Source organism: Chlorocebus sabaeus, chromosome 20 (genome assembly GCF_047675955.1).
Source record: "Chlorocebus sabaeus isolate Y175 chromosome 20, mChlSab1.0.hap1, whole genome shotgun sequence".
Taxonomy (NCBI): domain Eukaryota; kingdom Metazoa; phylum Chordata; class Mammalia; order Primates; family Cercopithecidae; genus Chlorocebus; species Chlorocebus sabaeus.
This window is the reverse complement of record NC_132923.1, coordinates 123611682-123635352: the sequence shown is the minus strand read 5'-3', so window position 1 is coordinate 123635352 and position 23671 is coordinate 123611682. Positions and strand designations below refer to the sequence as shown.

At 44.8% G+C, this 23671-nt stretch overlaps 1 long non-coding RNA gene and 1 pseudogene across 1 annotated transcript; both read left to right on the top strand.

The window, feature by feature from the left end:
* Positions 1 to 436: 436 nt before the first annotated feature.
* Positions 437 to 1328, top strand: LOC119619419 (bromodomain and WD repeat-containing protein 1-like; annotated as a pseudogene).
* A 5299-nt stretch (positions 1329 to 6627) lies between these two features.
* Positions 6628 to 19325, top strand: LOC140709397 (uncharacterized). Its single transcript, XR_012089896.1, has 3 exons — positions 6628 to 6739; positions 7493 to 7725; positions 19139 to 19325. It is a non-coding gene; the product is annotated as an uncharacterized lncRNA (long non-coding RNA).
* Positions 19326 to 23671: the final 4346 nt, after the last annotated feature.

Genomic DNA, 23671 nt, shown 5'->3' with positions numbered 1-23671 from the left:
TTGGAGTGTGGTGTCTTGATCTTGGCTCACTGCAAACACTGCCTCCCGGGTTCAAGCGATTCTTCTGCCTCAGCCTCCTGAGTAGCTGAGACTACAGGCGCCCGTCACCACGCCCAGCTAATTTTTTTGTATTTTTAGTACAGACGGGGTTTCACCATGTTGATCAGCCTGGTCTCGAACTCCTGACCTCGTGGTCCGCCCGCCTCAGCCTCCCAAAGTGCTAGGATTACAGGCATGAGCCACCAAGCCCGGCCAAAAAAAATCTTATGTTGATGACACTATTATGTGTCTCTGCAACAAAAGTATAGCTAAAAATGGAAATGGAAGGCCGCAGTGGCGCCCACCTGAGGAGAGGAACGCCAGCCCGGTCAGGCCTCGGTGGGGCCTGCAAGCTTCGCTGGATCTGTCACTACCACCTCCCGCCCGGTGCCCAGCCATGGCAGAGCCCTTGTCTGCCCAGCGCCCAGTGCCTCTCACGGAGTTGGGGCTGTGCTTCCTCATCGCCCCGTACCTATCAGCGGGCTCCTGTAGGAGAGCGGCCCAGGTGCTGGTGCAGGAGCTGGAGCAGTGCCAGTTGTTGCAGAAGGGGTTGGACTGGGAGGGCAATGAGCACAACAGGAACCACGAGGAATTCGTCTTGTCCAGTAAGCATGTGGTCCCTGACCATCTATTGCAAATCTGCCAAGCGCATCGGTCCCATGTTGGATAAAGAAATTCCAGCTGGGTGCGGCGGTTCACGCCTATAATCCCGGCACTTTGGGAGGCCGAGGCGGGTGGATCACCTGAGGTCGGGAGTTCGAGACCAGCCTGACCAACATGTTAAACATATTCAACATTTAGTACAACATTTTTTTTGCACTAAAAATACAAAAAAAATAGACGGGCGTGGTGGCACTTGCCTGTAATCCTAGCTACTCGGGAAGCTGAGACAGGAGAATCGCTTGAACCCTGGAGGAAGAGGTTGTGGTGAGCTGAGATTGAGATCGAGCCATTGCACTCCAGCCTGAGCAACAAGAGCCAAACAACATCTCAAAAAGAAGAGGAAAAAGAAAAAAAAAAAAGAAATTCCACCCAGTATTTCAAGAGACGCTTCTTTGTTTGGTGCAGGACGGCAGTCTTTGCTACTTACAGCAAAACGTGACTTAATTTGAGGAAGTGTTCTGCTTTGTATTAATAGCTTAATAATGATTATAATTGTGAAATAATGTAAGCATTGTGGGAAAAAGGTGATAATGTAACTATAAATCATGCAGTGTACTAGAAAATTCTCTGCATTTAGCATAGAACATTGAATTTTATTACATAAGTGTTTAATGGGCCGTTCCGTAGTAAAAAGTTGACAAAGACGTAGGTGTTAAGCTAAAAAGCTTGAATTTATTCTGAGATGTGTTTGAGGTTTTATCAATGTGAGTTCTTAATTTTCCATTTTGTAGCTCACTCATAACTTCATTGAATGTAATTGTATGTGTCTAAAAAACTCTTTAAATGCTAGAAGTATTTCATTTGATATTTGGATTCTGAAAGCCCTTTTTTATAAAGGGAAATGATTTTTCTTTTGCAAAGTTATGTGCTAGCAAAACGTTTGAAATTGCTATTCTTTTTCTGTTAGCTTGGTATATATGATTTAGACTAAGTATATGTATGTGATATAGTCTCTGCGTACCTGTGGCTAAACTGCTAATGGGCAAAGATCGTTGGGTCTTCTGATGCTGAGCATACATCAAGTTCACCCCATGATTATTTTTTATTACGAGTCATTGCTGACGTGATGCTACCTCTTGGATGCACCACCAATATAAAGCTTAACTGAGGCCAGGCACGGTAGCTCATGCCTGTAATCCTAGCACTTTGGGAGGCTGAGGCGAATCATGAGGTCAGGAGATCGATACCATCCTGGCCAACACGGTGAAACCCCCGTCTCTACTAAATATACAAAAAATTAGCTGGGCGTGGTGGCGGGCGCCTGTAGTCCCAGCTACTCAGGAGGCTGAGGCAGGAGAATGGTGTGAACCCGGGAGGCGGAGCCTGCAGTGAGCCAAGCTTGTGCCACTGCACTCCAGCCTGGGGGCAGGGCGAGACTCTGTATCAAAGAAAAAAAAAAAAAAAGGCTTAACTGAGAAAGAACAACCCTCCCTCTCGGTTCCATGCCAGGCTGGTTTGTTAGCTTTAGTTGTTTCTTAGTTCTCTAGCCATGCCGCCCTGTGGCACTCATCAGGACACTGTTTGTATTTTTCCTATTCACTTTGTAATTATTCTATTTTAGCTGGTTCTATGGTTGTAGTTATTTGGTAGCCTGTTTTCCTTTGTTTTCTGTACTTGTGTGAAGCTCCACGTCATTGTTTTGTGATGAGCAGTGATTTATTGCTGGCAGATCTTGGAAGGGACTTCAGCAAGCTGCCCTAGGGTAGGGACCATATTCTCTGTTTGTTTTGTACTAGTGCCGCAAAAGGATGCCTTGTAACTTACAGTAGCGGTAATGAATCCATTCATGTAAAATACAACATGGCTGTTAGTTTGGGGAACCCAAAGCTCAGTAGAGGTTTAGTATGATGCCTTCCCTCTCTTCTGTGAGTTGTGAAGAAACTAATTTCTGGCACAGTGTGACTGCTTCAAACCTATGTTCTGCTGTTATCTCCTATAAAGGAGAGCAGACTTTTTTTTTTTTATTTTAAGTGCATTGCTGGTTGGTCAAGCAGGGGTGGACTTTGAATTAGTGTCCAGACTCACAGATCCTGCATGTGTGCTGTCCAGTAGAGGATTTTCTGTGACCGTAAAATGAAGGGACAGTTGTATAATTTATCACTACTTCCTAAAGAGAGAGACTAAAGTCATGGCAGTATTGGCCAAATTAATTTTAAAACCAAACGAGCCATGAATTTTCACAGAAATCGAAGAAATTAAATTTTTCCTTATCAAAGCTTCCATTTTTGAGAAGTTGGATCAGTTGTAAGACCTTTTATTTTTAACACTGTATGGTATAATTCTGCATTGAAAACATAAACACTTGTGGCTGGGCGCGGTGGCTCACGCCTGTAATCCCCGCACTTTGGGAGGCCAAGGTGGACAGATCATTGGAGGTCGGGAGTTCGAGACCAGCCTGACCAACAAGGAGAAACCCCCATCTCTACTAAAAATACAAACTTAGCCAGGGGTGGTGGTGCATGCCTTTAATCCAGCTACTCGGAAGGCTGAGGCAGGAGAATCGCTTGAACCCAGGAGGCGGAGGTTGCGGTGAACCGAGATTGAGCCATTGCACTTCAGCCTGGGCGACAAGATCAAAACTCCATCTCAAAAAATAATAATAAAAAAATAAAAATAAATACTTACTTGGCATGAAATGGGACTTGGAGTCAAAAGATCTGGTTTTCTGGTCCATCTTTGCCAATCATTTGCTGTGGATCTCTTTAAAGTTCCTGGAACCTCTGAGCCTCAGTTACCTCACTTGTAAATTGGCAAAAATACCTACCTCACAGAGTTGTTGTGAGGATCCAATGAGCTAATGTACACTGAAAGCACTTCGTGAATTGTAAAGTGCTACACAAATGTTAGTTGTCCTTGCTGCTGTATCTGAGATGTCTTAATTTTTTTTTTTCCTTCAGAAATAGTCTAATAAACCTCCAGGGCTTTTCTGTTACAGTATATCAGTTGGTAAAATGTTGACTAAACAAATTCGTTACAATATTAAAAAATGGAAATGAACAGTTTTTAATTGTCTAAGTTAAATTTTTTCTGGATTGAACTACTGCAATTTTTTTTTTTTTTTTTGAGACGGAGTTTCACTCTTGTTGCCTAGGCTGGAGTACAATAGCGCAATCTCAACTCACCGCAACCTCCACCTCCTGGGTTCACGAGTTTCTGCTGCCTCAGCCTCCCGAGTAGCTGGGATTACAGGCATGCACCACCACGCCCGGCTAATTTTGTATTTTTAGTAGAGACAGGGTTTCTCCATGTTGGTCAGGCTGGTCTTGAACTCCTGACCTCAGGTGATCCGCCCACTTTGGCCTCCCAAAGTGCTGGGATTACAGGCGTGAGCCACCAAGCCCAGTCAAACTATTATAGTACTATACAATTGATACACACTGATACAAATATTACCAATTTTAATAAATAATATTATCAATTTTAATAAATAACTAGATATACTCTATTATTTATGCTAATAAAAAATAATAAAGCAAAAATAATAAAAGTAAAATCTTATTGGACATGTAGCACTTAATGAGATGAGTATCTCTCCCAATTAACTCATACCCATGGATGTCTATTACTCATTGCTAGAATAAGATAGGAGTCGATATTAATTTATTCCAATTTTAAAGTTTGTATAACTGTAAGTTTGAGGAACCATGTTCACATAAATACAAATATTGGAATGAAAGGAATGCTGTTATCTCACTTCCTTGAACTCATGAATTTATCAAAGATAAATTATTTATTAAAGATTAGGGCCGGGCATGGTGGCTCATGCCTGTAATCCCAGCACTTTGGGAGGCCGAGGCTGGCGGATCACGAGGTCAGGAAATCGAGACCATCCTGGCTAATATGGTGAAACCCAGTCTCTACTAAAAATACAAAAAAATTAGCCAGGCGTGGTGGCGGGCGCCTGTAGTTCCAGCTACTCGGGAGGCTGAGGTAGGAGAATGGCGTGAACCTGAGAGGTGGAGCTTGCAGTGAGCTGAGATCATGCCACTGCACTCTAGCCAGGGTGACAGAGCGAGCCTCTATCTCAAAATAAATAAATAAATAAAATAAATAAAAAATTAAAGAAAAGATTAGATGGTGATCAATCGTTAAATGACAAGTTAATGATGGCAATTGGATTAAATTTTCTTGAAGAAAAAAAGAATTGGAAACATTTTGGTTTGCAAAAAGACATATCTCTGAGTCATTTGAATTATTTTCAGTTTCTGGAAAGCAAACCAAAAGGCCCAGCGGTCCTCTTTGATCCTCAGGGAATACACTGAGATTCTCCAGTAGATGTCTGAAACCCTGAATGAACCTCTGTACAGCCAGCTCCCCTTAGCTATGGGTTCTGCACCCATGGATTCAACCAACTGAGGATTGACACTATTTGGGCTGGGCTCGAGGCGGCTCACTCCTGTAATCCCAGCACTTCGTGGGGCTGAGAAGGGCGGATCCCTTGAGCTTAGGAGTTTGAGACCAGCCTGGCAAACATGGTGAAACCTTGTCTCTATTAAAAATACAAAAAAAAGGCCGGGTGCGATGGCTCATGCCTGTAGTCCCAGCACTTTGGGAGGCTGAGGTGGGCGGATCACGAGGGCAGGAGATCGAGACCATCCTGCTAACACAGTGAAACCCCGCGTCTACTAAAAATACAAAAAATTAGCCGGGCGTGGTGCCGGGCGCCTGTAGTCCCAGCTACTCGGGAGGCTGAGGCAGGAGAATGGTGTGAACCCAGGAGGTGGAGCTTGCAGTGAGCAGATATCGCACCACTGCACTCCAGCCTGGGTGACAAAGCCAGACTCTGTCTCAAAAAAAAAAAAAAAAAAAAAGCTAAGCGTGGTAGTGTGCACTTGTGGTCCCATCGGGAGGCTGATGTGGGAGAATCACTTGAGCCCTCGGGGCGGAGGCTGTAGTGAGCAGAGATCACGCCACTGCACTCCAGTCTGGGTAACAGAGCAAGACTATCTCAAAGAAAAAAAATTTTGAAAAATAATTGCATCTGTACTGAACATGTAGACTTTTTTCTTGTCATTATTCCTTAAGCAATATGGTATAACAACTATTTACATAGCATTTACATTGTATGAGGTATTATAAGTAATCTAAAGATGATTTAAAGCACGCGGGAGAATGTGCATAGGTTATACGCAAATACTACACCATTTTATACCAGGGACTTGAGGATCCAAGGATTTTTGTATCCCTGGGGGTCCTGGAAGCAATCTTCCATGGATACCGAGGGATAACTATATATGCTATGCTTATCCTATACAGACATATATATGATAAAGTTTAATTTATAAATTAGGTGCCGTAAGAGATTGTTAGATATGAGTTCTAAATTCCTTTTCAAAAAATTGATATGTCAGTATGTTCAGTTCTTTGCCTTCTACTTTTAAACTTAACTTCCTTGTAAAGCATCCTTTTTCCATTACCTACTCCACCCTGACTCATTCTGATCACCTGCTTCACCGTAACTCATTCCAATTACCTGCTACCTGCTGGGCCCTGGCTCCTGCTAAAGCACTCACTCGGTCATTCTCTTTAAATTAGCCAATGGGAATTAGCTGAGCCTGTGCAGTCCAACCCTAGCCAATAGGGGGGTGACACAGCAGCAGGGGCCACCTGCCTCAGGAATAAGAACACTTTCCCCTCCCTTGTCCCAGTGTGCGCTCACCATTGTTCCATTTTTAAAGGCGTACCCTTCTATAGAGAAGTAACTTGCTTTGCTGAGAATTAAAAAGAAAATTTTATATTCGAGTGCTATTTCTTTTGCGGCACTGAATCTTTATATATAACAATTTGAGGTCTTGCCCGGGATAGCATCCTCCTCCGAGGACGGCCTCTGGTGCACCCCGCCCTATTGTGGCGGCCTCAGGGGTGAGAAATCAAGACCCACCCAGTGCGAGAAATAACCTGAGCTCTCAGCAACGTGGGAAAAAAAAAAAAAAAAAAAAAAAAAAAAAAACTGGCCAGCAACCTAGTTTAAAGGATCCTCACATAGAGCAGCGACAACTCTGTGCACAGACCAAGGAAGGAGAAGCCGCAAGAGCTGGTAAAGTATTTCCTTGGTGGTCAAATTCTGGAGGGCTGAATGTGTGTGTGCATGAACGATCACAAACGACCCTGCTTGCGGTGTTGTTCATGTGGATGGTGACAAGTCCTACTGCTGGGTGGGAGTGAGTGGATCCTCTCTGTGGTTCCGTAGCTACCTCATATGACTTAGGGCGGATCCTGCCTTGGGCACCCCAACACTAAGAAGGGCCTGATTCTTCCTTGGGGGAGCGGCCAGAGAGGACAGCATGAGTAGGAACTCTGCAGAGGACCTTCAGAGAGGGAAAGGGGAGAAAGAGATCAACGTTCCAGAACAGGCAAGACACCCCTGGTTTGAGGGGTTGAGCTGTCAGGCCTCTGAGCCCAAGTTAAGCCATCATATCCCCTGTGACCTGCGGGTATACATCCAGATGGCCTGAACAACAGAAGATCCACAAAATAAGTGACAATAGCCTTAACTGATGACATTCCACCATTGTGATTTGTTCCTGCCCCACCCTAATATGATATATTCTCCCCTGCCCTTAAGAAGGTACTTTGTAATATTCCCCCCCCCCACTTAAGAAGGTACTTTGTAATATTCTTCTTCCTCCCCTACCTTAAGAAGGTACTTTGTAATATTCTTCCTCCTCCCCTACCTTAAGAAGGTACTTTGTGACATTCTCCCCGACCTTGAGAATATACTTTATACGCCTATCCCAAACCTATAAGAACTAATGATAATCTTACCACCCTTTGCTGACTCCTTTTTCAGACTCAGCTCGCCTGCACCCAGGTGAAATAAACAGTCTTGTTGCTCACACAAAGCCTGTTTGGTGGTCTCTTCACAAGGATGCACGTGACATTTGGTGCAGAAGACCTGGGACAGGAGGACTCCTTCGGGAGACCAGTCCCTTGTCCTCACCCTCACTCCGTGAGGAGATCCACCTACCACCTCGGGTCCTCAGACCAACCAGCCCAAGGAACATCTCACCAATTTCAAATAGGGTAAGTGGTCTTTTCGCTCTCTTCTCCAGCCTCTCTCGCTACCCTTCAGTCTCCCTCTCTCACTATACTTCAATCTCCCTGTCCTTCCTATTCCAGTTCTTTTTCCTCTTTAGTAGAGACAAAGGAGACACATTTTATCTGTGGACCCAAAACTCTGGCGCCAGTCACGGACTCGGGAAGACAGTCTTCCCTAAGTGTTTAATCACTGCAGGGACACCTGCCTGATTATTCAACCACATTTCATTGGTGTCTGATCACCATGGGGATGCCTGCCTTGGTCATTCACCCACATTCCCTTGGTGGCAAGTCAATTGCGGGGATGCCTGCTTTGGCTGCTCACCCACATTGCAGCCCAGAGCTGCTTACCACCCTCTTCTCCGTGTCTCTGCCTTTCTCTTTAAACTTACCTCCTTCACTATGGGCAACCTTCCGTCCTCCATTCCCCCGTCCTCTCCCTTAGCCTGTGTTCTTAAAAACCCAAAACCCCTTCGACTCACACCTGACCTAAAACCTAAATGCCTTATTTTCTTCTGCAACACTACTTGGGCCCCAATACAAACTCGACAATAGTTCCAAGTGGCCAGAGAATGGCACTTTCCATTTGTCTATCCTACAGGACCTAGGTAATTTTTGTCAAAAAATGGGCAAATGGTCTGAGGTGCCTTACGTCCAGGCATTTTTCACACTTTGCTCCCTCCCTAGTCTCTGTTCCCAATGCGACTTCTCCCAAATCCTCCTTCTTTGCCTCCCACATGTCCCTTTAGTCCCAACCCCAAGCGTTGCTGAGTCTTGTGAATCTTCCTTTTCCGCCGACCCATCTGACCTCTCTCCTCCTCCACAGACTGCTCGTCCTCAGGTCGCTCCCCACCAGGCTGAATCAGGCTCCAACTCTTCTTCAGCCTCCACTCCCCCACCCTCTAACCCTTCTATTACATCCCCTCCTCACACCCGGTCTGGCTTACAGTTTTGTTCTGTGACTAGCTCTCCCCAGCCTGCCCAACAATTTCCTCTTTTTTTTTTTTTTTTTGAGGCGGAGTCTCGCTTTGTTGCCCAGGCTGGAGTGCAGTGGCACGATCTCGGCTCACTGCAAGCTCTGCCTCCCGGGTTCACGCCATTCTCCTGCCTCAGCCTCCGAGTAGCTGGGACTACAGGCGCCCGCCACCTCGCCCGGCTAATTTTTTGTATTTTTAGTAGAGACGGGGTTTCACCGTGTTAGCCAGGATGGTCTCGATCTCCCGACCTCGTGATCCGCCCGCCTCGGCCTCCCAAAGTGCTGGGATTACAGGCGTGAGCCACTGCGCCCGGCCCCAACAATTTCCTCTTAAACAGGTGGCTGGAGCTGAAGGCACAGTCAGAGTACACGTGCCTTTCTCTCCATCAGACCTTTCCCAAATCAGCCAGCGTTTAGGCTCTTTCTCATCAGACCCCATTAAATATATACAGGAATTCCAATATCTAACTCTGTCCTACAGTTTAACCTGGAGTAACTTAAATGTCATCCTGACTTCTACCCTCTGCCCAGACGAACGGGAAAGAGTTTTTTCTCTGGCCCAATCTCATGCTGGCAACCGCCAGCTTCATGAACCAGGCTTCCAGGAAGGCATTAGAGCAGTTCCCCGAGAGGACCCCAATGGAACATCAGGCCGATTCCCCAGGTATAGCGAGGCGAGATTACATGGTTTCCTGCCTAGTTGAAGGGCTTAAAAAGGCAGCATACAAAGCTGTTAGTTATGACAAGCTAAAGGAAACTACCCAAGGTAAAGAACCCAGCCCAGTTCATGGCTCGCTTAGCAGCAACCCTTAGACGCTTCACCGCCCTAGACCCAGAGGGACCAGAAGGCTGCCTTATTCTCAATGTGCATTTTATTACCCAGTCTCCTCCCGACACTAGAAAAAGCTCCAAAAATTAGATTCTGGCCCTCCAACCCCACAACAGTACTTCATTAACCTCATCTTCAAGGTGTACAATATTAGAGTAGAGGCAACGTATTTCTGACTTGTAATTACTTGCCTCCACTGTGACAGAAACCCCAGTCACACCTCCGGCACACAAGAACTTCAAAACTCCTGAACCGCAGAGGCCAGGTGTTCCTCCAGGACCGCCTCCCCCAGGATCTTGCTTCAAGTGCGGGATATCTGGCCACTGGGCCAAGGAATGCCCACAGCCCGTGATTCCTCCTAAGCCATGTCCCATCTGTGTGGGACCCCTATTGGAAATCAGACTGTCCAACTCACCTGGCAGCCACTCCCAAAGCCCCTGGAACTCTGGCCCAAGGCTCTCTAACTGACTCCTTCCCAGATCTTCTCAGCTTAGTGGCTGAAGACTGACACTGCCCAATCGCTGCAGAAGCCCATAAGACCATCACAGATGCTTTCGGTAACTTACAGTGAAGGTTAAGTCCGTCCCCTTCTTAATCAATATGGAGGCTACCAACTCCACATTACCTTCTTTTCAAGGCCCTGTTTCCCTTGCCCCCATAATTGTTGTGGATGTTGATGGCCAGGCTTCTAAACCTCTTAAAACCCCAACTCTGGTGCCAACTTGGACAATATTCTCTTATACACTCCTTTTTAGTTATCCCCACCACTCAGTTCCCTTATTAAGCCAAGACATTTTAACCAAATTATCTGCTTCCCTGATTATTCCTGGACAACAGCTACATCTCATTGCCACCCTTCTTCCCAACCCAAAGCCTCCTTCACATCTTCCTCTTGTATCCCCCCACCTTAACCCATAGGTATGGGACACCTCTACTGCCTCCCTGGTAACCGATCACATGCCCCTTACTATCCCATTAAAACCTAATCACCCTTACCCCACTCAATGCCAGTATCCCATCCCACAGCACAATTTAAAAGGATTAAAGTCTGTTATCACTCACCTGTTACAGCATGGCCTTTTAAAGCCTATATACTCTCCTTACAATACCCCCATTTCACCTGCCCAAAAACTAGACTATCTTATAGGTTAGTTCAGGATCTGTGCCTTATCAACTAAATTGTCTTGCCTGTCCACCCTGTGGTGCCAAACCCATATATTCTACCCTCAATACCTCCCTCCACAACCCATTATTCTGTTCTAGATAAACCTAGCTGACCCCATAAATCCTAAATCCTTTCCCCACTCCCCTTTCCATTCCTTAAAAAACAGCCCTAAAAGCTGCTTCCATACTAGCTCCCCCTAACTCATCCCAACCTTTTTCATTACACACAACCGAAGTGCAGGGTTGTATGGTTGGAATTCTTACATAAGAGCTGGGACCGCACCCTGTAGCCTTTCTGTTCACACAACATGACCTTACTCTTTTAGCCTAGCCCTCATGTCTGCGTGTGGTGGCTGCCGCTGCTTTAATACTTTTAGAGGCCCTCAAAATCACAAACTATGCTCAACTCACTCTCTACAGTTCTCATAACTTCCAAAATCTATTTTCTTCCTCACACCTGATGCATATACTTTCTGCCCTCCAGCTCCTTTGGCTATACTCACTCTTTGTTGAGTCTCCCACAATTACCATTGTTCCTGGCCCAGACTGCCATCCGGCCTTCCACATTATTCCTGATACCATACCTGACCTCCATGACTGTATCTCTCTGATCCACCTGACATTCACTCCATTTCCCCATATTTCCTCCTTTCCTGTTCCTTACCCTGATCACACTTGGTTTATTGATGGCAGTGCCACCAGGCCTAATCGCCACTCACCAGCAAAGGCAGGCTATGCTATAGTATCTTCCACGTGTATCATTGAGGCTACCACTCTGCCCCCTCCACTACCTCTCAGCAAGCTGAACTCATTGCCTTAACTCGGGCCCTCACTCTTGCAAAGGGACTAAACATCAATATTTATACTGACTCTAAATATGCCTTCCATATCCTACACCACCATGCTGTCATATGGGCTGAAAGAGGTTTCCTTACTACTCAAGGTCCTCCGTCATTAATGCCTCTTTAATAAAAACTCTTCTCAAGGCCACTTTACTTCCAAAGGAAGCTGGAGTCGTTCCCTGCAAGGGCCGTCAAAACTCATCAGATCCCATCACTCAGGGCAATGCTTATGCCGATAAGGTAGCTAAAAAGCAGCTTAGCAGTTCCAACTTCTGTGTCTCACAGCCAGTTTTTCTCCTCATCGGTCACTCCTACCTACTCCCCCACTGAAACTTCCACCTATCAATCTCTTCCCACACAAGGCAAATGGTTCTTGGACCAAGGAAAATATCTCCTTCCAGTCTCACAGGCCCATTCTATTCTGTCATTTCATAACCTCTTCCATGTATGTTACAAGCCGCTAGCTCACCTCTTAGAACCTCTCATTTCCTTTCCATCATGGAAATCTATCCTCAAAGAAATCACTTCTCAGTGTTCCATCTGCTATTCTACCACTCCTCAGGGATTGTTCAGGCCCCCTCCCTTCCCTATACATCAAGCTCTGGGATTTGCCCCTGCCCAGGACTGGCAAATTGACTTTACTCACATGCCCTGAGTCAGAAAACTAAAATACCTCTTTGTCTGGGTAGACACTTTCACTGGATGTGTAGAGGCCTTTCCCACAGGGTCTGAGAAGGCCACCGTGGTCATTTCTTCCCTTCTGTCAGACATAATTCCTCGGTTTGGCCTTCCCATCTCTATACAGTCCAATAACAGACCAGCCTCTATTAGTCAAATCACCCAAGCAGTTTCTCAGGCTCTTGGTATTCAGTGGAAACTTCATACCCCTTACTGTCCTCAATCTTCAGGAAAAGTTAAAATGGACTAATGGTCTTTTAAAGACACACTTCACCAAGCTCAGCCTCCAACTTAAAAAGGACTGGACAGTACTTTCACCTCTTGCCCTTCTCAGAATTAGAGCCTGTCCTCGAGATGCTACAGGGTACAGTCCATTTGAACTTTTATATGGACGCACTTTCTTGCTTGGCCCAAGTCCCATTCCAGACACCAGCCCTCTAGGTAATTATCTTCCAGTCCTCCAGCACGTTAGACAAGAAATTCGCCAGGCTGCTAATCTTCTCTTGCCTACTTCAGATTCCCAGCCACATGAAGACACCCTAGCAGGAAGATCAGTTCTTGTTAAGAATCTGATCCCTTAAACTCTATAACCTCGATAGACCAGACCCCACTTAGTCCTCTATAGTACCCCAACTGCCGTCTGCCTGCAGGATTCTCCTCACTGGGTTCACCGTTCCAGAATAGAGCTGTGTCCGTCAGCCAGCCAGCCTAATCTTTCCTCTTTCTCCTAGAAGTCGCAAGTACTCTCCCTACTTCTGTTAAACTCATTCACATTTCTGAAGAACAGTAATAACCCTCATGAGGCCAGGCGCAGTGACTCAAGCCTGTAATCCCAGCACTTCGGGAGGCCGAGACAGGCGGATCACGAGGTCAGGAGATCGAGACCATCCTGGCTAACACAGTGAAACCCCATCTCTACTAAAAAAAAAAAAAAAATACAAAAAACTAGCCGGGCGAGGTGGCGGGCGCCTGTAGTCCCAGCTACTCGGGAGGCTGAGGCAGGAGAATGGCATAAACCCGGGAGGCGGAGCTTGCAGTGAGCCGAGATCCAGCCACTGCACTCCAGCCTGGGCAACAGAGTAAGACTCCGTCTCAAAAAAAAAAAAAAAAAAAAAACCCCATAAGCCTACTACGTCCCTTCATTCTGTTGGGTCTGTTCGTCCTTACCCTACTTTTTGCAACAGGGTTTTACGCAGTCATCCCCACTACTTGGACTGTGCCCCCAAAAACTTGTCATCCCTACTAGCTTCTGTCTAGTCATACTACTATTCACCATTCTCAACTACTCATAAATGCCCTGCTCTTGTTTACGCTGCCGGTTTAACTGTTTCTCCAAACTATTACAGCTGATATGTCCTGGTGCTATCCCCAAACTGCCACTCTTAACTCCCTCTTAGAGTGGATGGTTGATCTTTGCTGGCAGGACACCTTCTAATACTTTCACCCTGATAAAATCCTATTCTTTAGTTTTATACTCACTCTTATTCTCGTTCCCGTTCTTATGCTACCCTCTACCTCTCCCCAGCCATCTCCACCACACTGTCAATCTTACTCACTCTCTCCTAGCCGTTTCTAGTCCTTCTTTAAAAACAATTGCTGGCTTTGCATTTCTCTTTCCTCCAAAATCACCAAGGCTCCAACTTACTGCTAAAAAAAAAAAAAAGGAGGGGGGGGGACTCTGTATATTTTTAAATGAAGAGTGTTGTTTTTATCTAAATCAATCTGGCCTGGTATATGACAACATAAAAAAACTCAAGGATAGAGCCCAAAAACTCACCAGCCAAGCAAATAATTATGCTGAACCCCCTTGGATACTCTCTAATTGGATGTCCTGAGTCCTCCCAATTCTTAGTCCTTTAATACCTATTTTTCTTCTTCTTTTATTCAGACCTTGTGTCTTCCATTTAGTTTCTCAGTTCATACAAAACCGCATCCAGGCCATCACCCATCATTCTAGATGACAAATGTCCCTTCTAGCAACCCCACAATATCACCCCTGACCCCAAAATCTTTCTTCAGTTGAATCTCTCCCACTCTAGGTTTCCCACACCACCCCTAATCCCACTTGAAGCAGCCCTGAGAAACATCGCCCATTATCTCTCCATACCACGGCCAAAAATTTTCACCGCCCAACACTTCATTTTGTTTTGTTTTTCTTATTAACATAAGAAGACAGGGTGCGGTGGCTCACACCTGTAATCCCAGCACTTTGGGAGGCCGAGGCGGGCGGATCATGAGGTCAGGAGATCGAGACCACCCTGGCTAACATGGTGAAACCCCGTCTTTACTAAAAATGCAAAAAAATTAGCCGGGCGTGTTGGCGTGCGCCCGTGGTCCCAGCTACTCAGGAGGCTGAGGCAGGAGAATGGCGTGAACCCCGGAGGTAGAGGTTGCAGTGAGCCAAGATTACACCGCTGCACTCCAGCCTGGGCGACAGAGCGAGACTCCGTCTCAAAAAAAATCCTTAACCCAGTAACCCGTGGATGGCCCAAATGCATTCAATCTGTAGTGGCAATTGCTTTGCTAACAGAAGAAAGTAGAAAAATAACTTTTAGAGGAAACCTCATTGTGAGCAGCTCAGCAGTTAAGAACTATCCTAAGTCAAAAAGCAAAAAGGTAGCTTACTAACTCAAAAATCTTAAAATGTAGGGCTATTCTGTTAGAAAAATATGATTTATCATTAACCACTGAAAATTCCCTTAACCCAGCAGGTTTCCTAACAGGGGATTTAAATCTTGATTACCATACAAAGGTCCAACCAGACCTAGGAGGAACCGCCTTCAGGTCAGGAAGATAGATGGTTCCTCCCAGGTGATTGAGGGGGGAAAAATGGGTATTCAGTAATTGATAGGGAAACTCTTGTAGAAGCTGAGTTAGGAAAATTGCCTAATAACTGGTTTGCTCAAATCTGGGAGCTGTTTGCATTCAGCCAAGCCTTAAAGTACTTACAGAACCAGGAAAGAACCATTGATATCAATTCTAAGTTAATTTAGACTAAACAAGGTCTTATTAAGAGCAAAGGATAATTGAAATCCCAAACTTAGAAGGTTTTCAACAAAAGTAAAGTTTGCTAAAAGTTAACAGTGTAACATGTATTATCCTAACTTCTAAATTTATGGCCTTAGGCAGTCTAGTCCACAGAGGTGAAGGAAGTCTGCTTTAGAAAAGAATGGTTATCTTTAGGAAAAGAAAAAAGAAAAAAAGTGGGGGAGGAGAATTTATGTAAAAAGAGTGTTATATGGTAAATTCTTGTCCTAAAATAACTGGTTGTTTAAAAAAAAAAAAAAAGGATGCTTGCAACAAGTCAGAAAGTTAAGGCATGTCAAAAAATTATCTGTTAAAGTCATGGGAATAAAACAGGTTATAAAAGGAAATTTATGGAAGAAATGTTGCATAATTTCAAAGTACTTAGGCCTCCTAAATGTAAAACTATTGAAGAAACAGTTTATGTGCAAGGTGTGTAAGGAAAGTAAAATATACTTTTGTTAAAAAGATGATAAAGGAGGCATAAGAATGTGAATTTTTATCTACATTATAAGGTTAAAATATATATATTTTGTTTTAAAAGTTTAAGCCAGTTTTAAAACGTTAATTGTAAAGGAAATTCTGTGTGTAAACATATTAGCTAAAGTTAAAGAGGTATCCAGTTTTTCTGTGAACTGGACATTAAATAAAAGCACAACAGGTTTTTCTTAAAGCACTAATCTACTCTTTAACAAAAATTATAAAAAGGTTAAAAAGAGTCTATAAAAATCTTACCTTATGGTCAGACATTAAAAATTGGATAAATATGTCTACAAGGTTTTATTAAAATTAAGTTTAACATTAATAACACTAATATAAAGGTGAAATTTAGCTTATGGTCAATTTCTTAAAAATTATATACTTGGTTTATCTTCCACTTTCCTTTCCCTCCAAACTAAGTCTTTTAGCACAGGTACCACCCCTAGAATTTCCGGTAAACCAGCACCAGCCTGAAGATCACCTTCTCATCAAAGGGTGGAAAGAAAAAAACTCGAGCCAGCCTGGGAAGGACCCTACCTTGTGCTGCTAACCCCCGAGACTGCTGTTCGTATAGCAAAAAAGGGATGGACTCATCACACCCGAGTCAAAGCGCCACCCCTCTCCAAAGTCGTGGACCATAGTCCTAGGGGAAAACCCTACCAAACTAAAGATAAAAAAAATTTAACTCTTTCACCTATTCTATTATTCTTTCTTCTTTCCTCGCTCTATTGCTGACCATCTAGTTATTAACATAACCAGTCAATTTGACCTCAAACTATTGCTTTTTTTTTTTTTTTTTTTTGAGATGGAGTCTCGCTCTGTCGCCCAGGCTGGAGTGCAATGGCGCAATCTAGGCTCGCTGCAAGCTCTGCCTCCCGGGCTCACGCCATTCTCCTGCCTCAGCCTCCCGAGCTGGGACTACAGGCGCCCACCATCATGCCTGGCTAATTTTTTGTATTTTTAGTAGAGACGGGGTTTCACTGTGTGAGCCAGGATGGTCTCACCGTGTTAGCCAGGATGGTCTCGATCTCCTGACCTTGTGATCCACCTGCCTCGGCCTACCAAAGTGCTGGGATTACAGGCGTGAGCCATCGCGCCCAGCCCAAACTATTGCATTTAATGCTTGCCTTGTTATATCCTGTTGGGACTTGCCAAGTCAAAAACAGCTCTCTACTTCAGAAAAGTACCTCTGGCCCTGCTGACTCTCATCAGACTGGGCATTAGTAAATTGGAACCATTTAATCCAAGGAGATTTCAATAAAGACCCCATTGTCAACCAGGAGTCTTGCCCCTGATGTAAAGCTTTTATGCAGTAGTTGGTCCAATGTTTTGTGGACCACTAAAGAGCAAGGATAGACTGCCCCAATCGGTTTTTGTAATTTCCTAAAACCATACATTCATTTTACTAAAGGGACAGCTCCCCCTGTCAGCTAAACCTGTGCAACCCTATACAGGCTATTTCAAGCCCCCAAAGTTCTCCCCTTTTCTAAGCCGGTTCTCTTCTTTAAGCCAGTTTTATGGCATGAGGGCTAAGTTTTCAAGAACAGACGCTGCTGGATTCTTTAAAATGCGTTTCATTGATTCCCCCACCACCTGCACCTGCCTCTAAGCCTTCTCCCAAAATCTCTCACAACAGAACCATTGTTCCTCCTCCATCTAATGACAAGGCCAAGATAGCAATGGTAAAAGTTAACGACTTAAAACAAACTTTGGCAATTGAGACAGGATACCAAGATGTAAATGCCTGGTTGGAATGGATCAAATATTCCGTCCACACATGAAACAAAAGCAATTGTTATGCCTGTGCGCATGGCAGGCCAGAGGCCCAGATGGTCCCCTTTCCACTAAGGTGGTCCTCCAGTCGACCAGGCGTAGGCTGCATGATACAGCCTGGAGTAATAAGTCATGCCAAGCTCTCTCTCTCTGCTATATCCTGAAATCCGGCACCCTGCGGGTCAGCCCCTGAGAGCCATCCAGCCTCCATCACCCACCACTAAGTTCACTTCGTATCTCTTACGACAGGGAGGAAGCTTAGCATTCCTTGGGGACCTGAAAGGATGCAGGGAGCTGAAGAATCTTCAAAATCTTATCAATCAGTCAGCCCTTGTTCATCCCCGAGCGGATGTGTGGTGATATTGTGGTGGACCTTTACCGAACACTGCCAAATAACTGGAGTGGCACTTGTGCTTTAGTCCAATTGGCTTTCCCTTTCACCCTGGCATTTCATCCACCAGAGGAAGGAAAAATAAGCATTATAAAGCAAGAGAAGCCCGTTGTAGGTCTTTCAACTCTTACGTCTATTTAGTCACAATTAAAGTCCCACGGGGAATACCAGGTCAATTTAAAGCCCAAAATCAAATAGCTGCAGGATTTGAGTCAGTATTTTGGTGGGTAACAATTAACAAAAATGTAAATTGGATAAACTACATCTATTACAACCAACAGTGATTTATTAACTACACTAGAGATGCTGTTAAAGGAATAGCTGAGCAATTGGGGGCCACTAGCCAGATGGCTTGGGAAAATAGGATAGCCTTAGACATGATATTAGCAGAAAGAGGAGGAGTTTGCATCATAATTAAAACTCAGTGTTACACGTTCATCCAAAACAATGCTACCCCTAATAAAAGTATAACAAAAGCATTGCAAGGTCTGACTGTTCTATCCAATGAGTTAGCTGACCTCTTTATAGGACGGCTAAAAAAAGGCAGCTAGTAAATGGAAAGGAATAATAGCCTCAATTCTTTTTTTTTTTTTTTTTTTTTTTGAGACAGAGTCTCACTCTGTCGCCCAGGCTGGAGTGCAGTGGCGCGATCTCGGCTCACTGCAAGCTCCGCCTCCCAGGTTCATGCCATTCTTCTGCCTCAGCCTCCCGAGTAGCTGGGACTACAGGTGCCTGCCACCACGCCTGGCTAATTTTTTGTATTTTTAGTAGAGATGGGGTTTCACCGTGTTAGCCAAGATGGTCTCGATCTCCTGACCTCATGATCTGACCACCTCGGCCTCCCAAAGTGCTGGGATTACAGGCGTGAACCACCGCGCCCGGCCATAGCCTCAATTTTTACTTCCCTCGCAGCCATAATAGGTGTACTTATTCTTGTCAGGTGCTGTGTCACACCATGCATCAGTAAATGAATGCAGAGGCTCATAAAAACGGCACTCACTAAAACCTCCCTTAACTGTCCTCCACCTAATGCAGAGAAGCTGCTCCTTTTAGAAAAGCAAGCGAAACAACTAAGCCAAAACCTGTTGTTAAAAAAAAAAAAAAAAAAGTTTGAAAATAAAGCTGTAAGGAAATACAAGGGGAGGGATTGTTACATGTGAGTTCTAAAGTTCTTTTCAAAAAAATTAATATGTCAGTGTGTTCAATTCTTTGCCTTCTACTTTTAAACTTTCTCGTGACAGACTGGATTAAGAAAATGTGGCACATATACACCATGGAATACTATGCAGCCATAAAAAAGGATGAGTTTGTGCCCTTTGTAGGGACATGGATGCAGCTGGAAACCATCATTCTCAGCAAACTATCGCAAGAACAGAAAACCAAACACCGCATGTTCTCACTCATAGGTGGCAACTGAACAATGAGATCACTTGGACTCGGGAAGGGGAACATCACACACCGGGGCCTATCACGGGGAGGGGGGAGGGGGGAGGGATTGCATTGGGAGTTATACCTGATGTAAATGACGAGTTGATGGGTGCTGACGAGTTGATGGGTGCGGCACACCAACATGGCACAAGTATACATATGTAACAAACCTGCACGTTATGCACATGTACCCTAGAACTTAAAGTATAATAATAAAAAAAAAATTTGGGGGGCTTTGACATTTAGGATAATAAAAAATAAATAAATAAATAAATAAATAAACTTTCTTGTAAGGCAACTTTTTTCCATTACCTGCTCCACCCTGAATCATTCTGATGGCCTGCTCCACCCTACATTCCAATCACCTGCCCCACCCTAACTCATTCCAATTGCCTGCTACCTGCTCTGCCCTGACTCCCACCAAAGCACTCGGTCCGCCATTCTCTTTAAATTTGCCAATTGGGCTGGGCGCGGTGGCTCATGCCTGTAATCCCAGCACTTTGGGAGGCTGAGGTGGGTGGATCACGAGGTCAGGAGATCGAGACCATCCTGGCTAGTATGGTGAAACCCCGTCTCTACCAAAAATACAAAAAATTAGCCGGGCCTGGTGGCAGGTGCCTGTAGTCCCAGCTTGGAAGCTGGGGCAGGAGAGTGACCTGAACCCAGAAGGCAGAGCTTGTAGGGAGCTGAGATCGCACCACTGCACTCCAGCCTGGGTGCCAGAGCAAGACTCCGTCTCAAAAAAATAAAATAAAAAATTAGCCAGTCGGAATTAGTTTAGTCTGTGCGGGCTAACCCTAGCCAATAGGGGAACGACACAGCAGTAGGGGCCACGTGCGTCAGGAATAAGAACCTCTTCCCCTCCCTTGTCCCAGTGTGCTGTCACCATTGTTTCATCTATAAAGGCGCACCCTTCTATAGAGAGGTAACTTGCCTTGCTGAGAATTAAAAAGAAAATTTTATATTCGAGTGGCATTTCTTTTGCGGCACCGAAACTTTATATATAACAAGATTAACAATAATAATAAAATAGAACAATTAACTATCAGTATCACTACTCTTGCGCTTTGGGGGCAATTATTAAGTAAAATAAGGCTGGAACGCAAGCACTGCAATACCACGACTGTCAATCTGATCACCCAAGATGGCTACAAAGTGACTTAACAGGCAGGTAGCATTGACAACGTGAATATGCTGGACAAAGGGGTGACCTTTGAGTCCTGAGACTCAAAGACTTTGGTGTGCTGAGAGAAAGGCAGCACAATAACACAAGATTTCATCACGCTACTCAGAAAGGTGCACAACTTAAAGCTTATGAGTTATTTCTGAAAGTTTCTATTTATATATATATATATATATATATTTTTTTTTTTTTTTTTTTAATTAAGACACAGTCTCACTCTGTCACCCAGGCTGGAGTGCAGTGGTAATGGTGTAGCCTCTGCCTTCTGGACTCAAGGTATCCTCCCACCTCAGCCTCCGAAGTAGCTGGGACTACAAGCATGCACTACCACACCTGGCTAATTTTTTTTTTTGTATTTTTGGTGGAGACAGGGTTTTGCCATGTTTCTCAGGCTGGTCTGGAATGCCTGAGCTCAAGCTATGTGCCCACCTAGGCCTCCCAAAGTGCTGAGATTACAGGCTTGAGCCACTGCGCCCAGCCCTACATTTGATATTTTCAAACCGCAGTTGACTACAGGTAACTGAAACCTTGGAAAGCACAAGCGTGGATAAGTGGGGACCACTAAATCACCAGGACTTACTAGATGACTACACATTTACCTATTATTCTTTCACTTAGAGGTCCTTAGGTTAATTGGATATACTCAAAAAACGATTGAGAAAATAAAGACATTTCTAATCTCAAGAGAACTTTGCCAATGCATTTAAATAAATTGATTTTATATTATCACATGCTTTACATTTATTTTCTTTCTTTCTTTCTTTCTTTTTTTTTATTTCAGATGGAGTTTTGCTTTTGTTGCCCAGGCTGGAGTGGCGCGATCCTGGCTCACTGCAATCTCTGCCTCCCGGGTTCAAGCGATTCTCCTGCCTCAGCCTCCCGAGCAGCTGGGATTATAGGCATGGACCACCACACCTGACTAAGTTTGTATTTTTAGTAGAGATGGGGTTTCTCCATGTTAGTCAGGCTGGTCTTGAACTCCTGACCTCAGGTGTTCCACCTGCCTTGGCCTTCCAAAGTGCTGGGATTACAGGTGTGAACCTCCCCTCCCCAGCTTCTTTCTTTCTTTATATGTGTTTTAGAGATGGCCTCTCAGTATGTTGCCCAGGCTGGTCTCAAACTCTTGGCCTCAACCGACCCTTTCAGCCTCCCAAATAGCTGGGATTACAGGTTTGAGTCATGACACCTAATTTACATTTATTTTTTAAAAACCCATAAAGTTGCAAATTTTACTTATTGAAGTAACGGCAAACCTCTCCCATGACACATAATTGTCAAAGCCAGTCTTTATCAAATCATATTTTTTTCTGTCAAAAGTCTAACTTTGGCCGGGCACGGTGGCTCAAGCCTGTAATCCCAGCACTTTGGGAGGCCGAGATGGGCGGATCCCGAAGTCAGGAGATCGAGACCATCCTGGCTAACCCGGTGAAACCCCGTCTCCACTAAAAAATACAAAAAACTAGCCAGGCGAGGTGGCGGGCGCCTGTAGTCCCAGTTACTCGGGAGGCTGAGGCAGGAGAATGGCGTGAACCCGGGAGGCAGAGCTTGCAGTGAGCTGAGATTGCACCACTGCACTCCAGCCTGGGCGACACAGCAATACTCCGTCTCAAAAAAAAAAAAAAAAAAGTCTAACTTTATTTTCAATTCAAAATAACTTTATTATTATTTGAAGCAAGGTCTCCTCTTTTGCCCAGGTTGAGTGCAGTGGCATGATCTCAGCTCACTGCAACCTCCCTCTCCTAGGCTGAAGCAATTCTCCCACCTCAGCCTCCTGAGTAGCTGGGACTACAGGTGTGCACTACCATTTTTGGATTTTTTCGACCAATTTTGCATTTTTTGTAAAGACAGAATCTCACTATGCTGCCCAGGCTGGTCCCAAACTCCTGGGCTCAAGTGATCCTCCTGCCTCAGCCTCCCAAAGTGTTGGGATTACAGGCATGAACCATGGCGTCCAGCCCACGATAACTTATTATACACCTTCTTGAGAATTCTAACAGCATCTGAATTCTAATTCTAACATGGATACATGGATAAGGCTGGGAGCCTTGGCCACGAGCTTGTCTCCTGTTTGAAGTGGTTGCTGCAGCCTCCACGGTTTCTTGTCATTCTGCCTTTGCTTTGGTCTTTCAGGGCTCTCTCGGCAGCAACACATCTGAGTCAAGATCCAGGCTTTGGAAGAGGTCAAGTCATAAAATTAAAATTGTCACCACTCTCACCATTTGAATTCAGAATAACCCAGTGTGGGTCAAAATATCCCAAGTGTTTCACACTTAACAGAATATCCACACGTGTGGAAAAGAGAGAACGCTCTCCTGCTGCCCGCCATAGGGAACTCTGGTTAAGGGAGGCTGCGCATACACCGGTATTTCAAATTGTCCCTTAAATGCCCTTAGAAGGTTTTTGATATCCCTTAGGCAATGCACTATTCTAGGATTAAGGAAGACTGAGAAGTTTGTCTTTTTTTTTTTTTTTTTTGAGACGGAGTCTTACTCTGTCACCCAGGCTGGAGTATAGTAGCACTATCTCGGCTCACCGCAACCTCCACCTCCCAGGTTCAAGCGATTCTCCTGCCTCAGCTTCCCGAGCAGCTGGAATTACAGGCATGCGCCACCACACCCGGCTAATTTTGTATTTTAAGTAGAGATGGGGGTTTCACCATGTTGTTCAGGCTGGTCTCGAACTCTTAACCTCAGGTGATCCACCCACCTCGGCCTCCCAAAGTGCTGGGATTATAGGCGTGAGCCACCGCATCTGGAATCTCTTGTTGAGGTCCCGAATCTATTTTAATCAGTGTTCAGGAATCTAATTCAAACATTCAGAAGTTTGTCTTTGTATAGCAAAGTGGAAGAAGAAACAACGGGATAGGGAAGCACATCTGTGTTGAAAAGAACACACATGTTAGAATTTGGAAACTGATGCCCTTTGAACTTTCCTGTGTGCATATGTGTCACCTGGGAGGGTCATGCTGCCTCTAGTGGTCATACTGCCTCCCCACTTGGAAGACCATTGCTCTACTCCGTTAACTTTTATTTTTTCTCAGAACATTCAGCACAACCTCTCCTTACCTTTTTTATTTCTGCTCCTATCATCTGTCTCCCACACTGATTGCAAGAGGCTCAGAAACCAGGACCTGGATGTCTTGTTCCCTGCCACGTCCATGGAG